This window comes from Hyperolius riggenbachi, chromosome 5 (assembly GCF_040937935.1).
Source record: "Hyperolius riggenbachi isolate aHypRig1 chromosome 5, aHypRig1.pri, whole genome shotgun sequence".
Taxonomy (NCBI): Eukaryota; Metazoa; Chordata; class Amphibia; order Anura; family Hyperoliidae; genus Hyperolius; species Hyperolius riggenbachi.
In genome coordinates this window covers 114553395-114559394 of record NC_090650.1, presented here as the reverse complement: position 1 = coordinate 114559394, position 6000 = coordinate 114553395, and the positions used below count along the sequence as shown (strand labels likewise).

Sequence of the window (6000 nt, the reverse complement as noted above, 5' to 3'; positions counted from 1 at the left end):
ATCTTAAACCTGATTCGCTCCTATATAAAGTGTGTGTATCACTCTTTCAATGTGTTAAATAGTACTACTGGCTGGGCCACAAACGAGATTTGCTGATCCTGAGAGGGGCAGCTGACATATCTGGTAAGCGTATACTGAACCTTATACTTCAGGAGAAACGTGGAATCTGTTTTTGCTCAAAGGAACTTTGGGAGAAATTTTATGTGGACTTTCTGTGTCTGGACTCTCTTTTCTGATCCTTAAAGAGAATCTGTACTCTAATATTCTAACAATAAAAAGCATACCATTCTATTCATTATTTTCTCCTGTGCCCCTCTGTGCTGCTTCTGCCACTCTCTGCTGCAATCCTGGCTTGTAATTAACAGTTTTAGGCAGTGTTTACAAACAAACTAACCAGCTTCTAATAGGCTCAGCTAAGCATAGTGTATGAGTCATTCAGAGTATGCAGGGGGCCTGCAGAGGGTGTGTATCGCTTCTACCAATCACAAGCAGCCATGCACATTCCACACAATCAAGCTTTAGCCCGACAAACAGGACAGAGGAAAGATACATTGATTTATTACAGAGACAGTGCAGTTAGGAAAGACTGCAGTAAGCCAGAGCAGATTAGAACAGGCATAGGAACTTATAGGATAGAAGAACTAAGGCTGAAAAATGTGTTACAGAGTCTCTTTAAGGGACATTAGTGAATATAGTATATGATAAAAAATTATTGGTAACTCTGAGAAAATTGCTTGGGTGTGTATATTAATAAACTGACAATCTAACACAAACCATAAAATCTTTAGAGAAATTGAAGAAAAATATCTGGCATTCCGGATAGATAAAAATCGAGAAAAAAACGGGAAATCCGATCGGATTTTTCAGTCGAATGAAAAAAATGCTTTCGATTTTTTTGGGGAGATCTGATCGTTTTTATCGAATTGCCGTAAAATAGGATCATTTTATTGTATCGTGTGTTTCCACCTTTAGAGCGGAGCTGCGGCAAGGGACACATAGGCTTCCAGGGGCTGAATTTTTTTTTTTCCCCTGATGTTTCCTTTAATCATTGCGGTTCACAAAATGCAGTGGAAAGTGCGGTATGTTGGTAAGGGGCCTTATTTTATTTTTACATTTTTGGAAACTTTAAATTTGGTATATGTAATGAATCTATATCAAAACCAAGTACCCCCTGGACCGATCAGAAGTACCCCCTTGTGTACACGTACCACACGCTGAGAATCTAGGCACTAGAGGAACAAGAAAAAATGCACTAGATCAGATGACTGATTTCAAAGTCTATGGTCACAATTATGTAATCATGTCTCACTTGTGCTTCCTGTGTAGGGTTCTTTCACATGGTATGATGAACTGCACGCTTTCAGGCAGTTCAGCCTCCCACCTGCCTCCCATGAGCACCATTCAGGTGCCATTTAAAGGCAGCAGTATAGCAGCTCTTACCTGGCGCCTAACCTTAACCCCCTCCCGCACAAACTACCTACCTGACGCCTAACCCTAACCCCCCCCCCGCAAATGCTTCCTACCTAACGCCTAATCCCCCCTCCCTCCGCATAAATTTCCTACCTGACGCCTAACGCTAAATTCCCATGACCGCACAAACTTCTTACCTGATACCTAACCCTAAACACGCTGCTGCACAAACTTCCTACCTGACGCCTAACCCCATTTTTCGCCCAAATTACCCCTCAATGCCGATATTTTATAGGAGCCTGAACTTCTGCCGCTAGTGGGGGCCCAAATTGCCATCTTCAATGTTGTTACTATAATATCATAAGGAGCTTTGGCAGAGTTACCCTTTACATAAAACATTCCTTGCTCAAGTTTGGAACTATAAATAAGTTCCACTGCTCACAAAGCACTTATTTACCCCCCAAATGACGTCTTCCCTCCGGCCTGTGACAGTGCATCCTTCCATACCCATCCTGCCTAATAATCTGGGAAGGAGTGACAGATGCCCCGCGCACTACAGCTTTTTCTGCTGTTATGTAAGAAGCGTCACTTTCCTCCCTTACGTCTCTATGCACAATACTGGCAAAAAGAAAAAAAAACGTTTTAAAAAATGCTATTGTTGGTTGTTGTCAGGGAGCAGTAGTTTACAGGCAGTGTGGATGGCGAGGAGGAGCATGCTGCATACATATACAGTGAGCCTTATGTGAGGCAGAGGCCGCTGTCTCTCCTCCTCTGACTCTCCCCCGCCCTCCCTATCCTTGTTCGTCCTCCCCAGGCAGGTCATCTCAGGACAAGCCCAGCGCCCTGCTGCACGATCAGCTGTAGAGCTTTTCTCCCGCTGCTGCTGCTGCTGTACAGCGCATCTGACTGTCAGGTGAGCGCTTTCCCCTCTGATCCCCGCATAGGAGCCAGACTGGCTGCCTGGACTCCATTCCTGCCTCTGCTCTCCATTGCATTGCTGTGTCCCAGTCCTCAGGCTGCTGGAAAAATACAGTCTCTGCCGGGTTGTGCAACAAAATATCGCCGGTCTCTTTAACAGTGTCAGTGCGGGATGTCATTTCATAGTTTCATTTTGTCCTGAGAGTGGATTGGCCGTGTGAGCGGCTTACAGGCTGATCTGCTGCTGTGCTGAGAATTCTCCGTGCATGGCAGCAGGACGTGTGGCATGGTAGTGGGGCATTTTAGTTTGCAGTCCTATGAGTTGTGTTGTGTAGGAAGGACGTGATGATGGCTGGCAGGTTCCACATGCGCTGGTGTGACACTGACAGCTCTCTATAGATGTACAGTATATAGGCGACGTGCCTGTCTGGCTGCCAGAGAGAATTCTCCACTGCCTGGCTTTCTCCTATGGGCTCTGTCTATAGACTTCTCAGCCTCTGTGCTAATTATGGATGTGTTTCTAAACGGGTCTGTTGCATAAGAGCAATCAAAGATATGGAATGTGTGCATTCATCTCAACTCCCTTTGTGTCTGGGCTGCTGAAGGCGTAGATGTTACCAGAGTCTTATGGAAAATATAATACTATGTATGATTTCTTTAACTTTTTATGCTTTCTTGTAAAGAGGAATAGTTTTTAATATACCTGTGTGTGTGTGTATGTGTGTGTGTGTATATATATATATATATATATATATATATATATATATATATATATATATATGTGTGTGTGTGTATATATATATATATGTATATATGTATATATATATATATATATATATATATATATATATATATATATATATATATATATATATATATGTATATAGTGAGCCTTTAGTTAGTGCATTTTCCTTCTTTTCAACAAACTATTCAGCATAGGCAGTAGTTGCATGGACATGCATGTATATACACAGACTTGAAAATAAATAATGTATTTTTATATAACATTTTCCTTTTAGCATTATTATTACAATAAGGATCCTCTCGCATCTGTGTCCGTTGTGTCGCAGCGGACAATCGCATCACAACGCGTTGCAATGATATACCTATGGGGTAGTCCCGTCATGGTAACGCACAGCATACAGTGCGTTGACGGGGCAACGTGCACATTTACAGCGGCAGTGAGGCAGACTGTATGGTCGCACTGCAATGGTACCGCGCGATGTGGCTTTTCAGCTATGTTGAGTTGCGATTGCATAGTATCGCGCCACATGCAATTTGTATAGTGTGAAAGAAGCCTATATCTCCCTCTAAATACCTGGGCAGCATGGTGGCTACCAGTTAACATTTTTGACTTTCACCATTTTCAGTGGCAGGGTCCCAGGTTTGAATCTTGGCCAGGACATTAGCTGCATGGAGTTTGTATATTCTGTTTGTGTGCGTTTCCTCAGGGGGACAGTTGGGGACAACAATTGTTTGATGTCGCCTGTAAAGGTTCTCAGTACTTTATAAATGTATAGTGGAAGTGGTGTGCTCGTTCCACTGAGTCAGAACTGATTGCTTGCCATGGGTTACATATCAGTTCTCTGCACTATTAAATAATTGACAGCTGAGATTATATAATAGTGTGAGGCAACCCACCAGAAGCCAGCGTTTTCAGAAGCTCAGAGCAGACAAACGAATGACAGATGACTGTTAGTGGGCTTGCGTCGGGTTGCAGCACAGCAGCACAGCAGCACGCCATACATTACAAGTTGATTATAAGGTGCTTGCAGACAGTCGATTAGAGAACATAGTGCAGGTTGTGACTTGCTGTCACAGGAAGCCTTCCTACAGTATGGATCCCTGCTTTCTAGGCACCCTGATGATCACTGTCCCCTGCTGGTCCTGAAGGGGTGAACAGTTCAGTGATGCCAGAAAAGATTAAGTTTGGATTATCTAAAAGAGCGAGTCATTTTTTTTCTTTTCTGAAGAATACAGCTTGTTCTTTCGGATGAAGATATCCCTGCATTCTTCAGGAAAACATTTCAGGGAGACAGGTCAAATGAAAGAGTGTGCCAGCCAGGCTTTTATTGCAGACATATTCGTGTAAACTAACCTAGTTCTTCCCATGTCCACCCTCCCGCCCCCCTCCCTTCATGGGCATTTTACAGACACTTGGGCGTTTGCCAGCTGCGAAGTTCACAGACTGCAAGTGCTGCTACCTTGTCCTTGTTTGAAATGTCAGGCCTGCACGCTCTCAGACTGTGCTGCCTTAACTGTTCCGTCTGATTTACATTTAACCGGTTCCACGTCATTCCTGTTGCTATGATAATTCGCTTGCTTCCCCTCCCTTGTTCCCATATAACATTAGTCAGGCAAATGCTGGGTCTTTTTATACCAGGCTTTTCAGGTCATCAATCTCATTAGGATTATCCAGCACTGTCGCTATGTTCCTAAACAGCAGGCCAGAGAATTTCCCCACTCATGTGATCTAGGCTGTTGCTCATTTCATTGCTTTTTAATTGCCTGAAAATGAATGGTAATTTATTTTTAATGACAATGGAGCGGTGCTGTCTGCCTCACCGCGTGGAAAGGGAAAGGTGCCTGTTGGGAAGATTATTTAAGGTGACACAAACCTAACATTTAGGATGATAATTATGGGGAGATTAGATAGTTGTGAGATACTGAAGGACCAATAATGCTGACATTTATGCTGACAACACAGGTACATGTTTTTTTAGCCAACCATTTGTGTTTCTAGTTTGGAATAGTTTGTAGGAGGGTTGGAACTTCTGTCAAGTATTCACTTATTCCCCACAGGAAATATTTACCCTCACTGCTTTCCCCGGAGACTTGGCAGGAAGTTAGATAAAGTGTGCCCCTTAGGGTTGTCACCAGGACAGGTGTCCCCGTTGTAGATCTATCCTCAGCTATTGTGCTTGAGACAGCTATACAACTTTGGAATAACCTCACTTTTTCTCCAGGTGCCAGAAAGTAAAGGAAAATAAATTGATGAGGTTAGCAATTGTATCCTCCTACTCCTAAAATGTTATGTTACGTTTAAAAACTTAAGAAAGTAGATTTGTTGTTTTGTGTCAGCTCGATGACACAGTCTGTGTCCCATGTCTCAAAGAGCTAAAATATATGAACTATTGACCTTTTTTTTAATCTATCCCCTGCTCTCAGAAGCCACATTCTCTGCCAGAAAAAAAGTGTAGTTGCTGTAATTCTGTATAAGTGAGGGATGGATGGGACTGGGTCCAACTGGAGAGAAACTGTCAAGTTGTGTAGCTGAATATTAACTCTTTCAGGTAGAGAAAGAAGAAAAGGAACACAGCATAGTGTTGCCACTGTAAATACAAATGTCTCTCATCATGTTACATGTCACTTTAGGTTCCCTTTAAAGGATAAGTGTACTGTAGCAACCTCATTTACCCCTCCCTGAAAAGGCTGATACCAGGACCAAATGATTGCAATTATCTCCACTCTTTCTATGTGCATATTTTATATTGGTTCCTTCAGGAAATAGTACAGAGTTCATCTTCCATCTGCTGCACAGCGCCACCTAGCAGTTGGAGCAAGCAGAGGTGCGATAGGTAAACAATATACTGGTTTACGTAAATGCTAGTTCCCCAACATTTATGAGTGGATTATGATTGTTCTTATTTTAAAACAACACCATCTGGCAAT

General features: G+C 42.7%; 1 protein-coding gene across 3 annotated transcripts in view; it reads left to right on the top strand.

Annotated features, from left to right (window-relative positions):
* Positions 1–2233: 2233 nt before the first annotated feature.
* THRB (thyroid hormone receptor beta) overlaps positions 2234–6000 on the top strand; it is a 479584-nt gene continuing 475817 nt past the window's right edge. For 2 of the 3 annotated variants that reach the window (XM_068236162.1, XM_068236155.1), the window contains exon 1: positions 2250–2323. The gene's annotated coding sequence lies outside the window, so the exon portion shown is untranslated. Of the gene's footprint in view, positions 2324–6000 lie in introns of all 3 variants that reach the window. The other variant, XM_068236158.1, reaches the window with a different exon arrangement.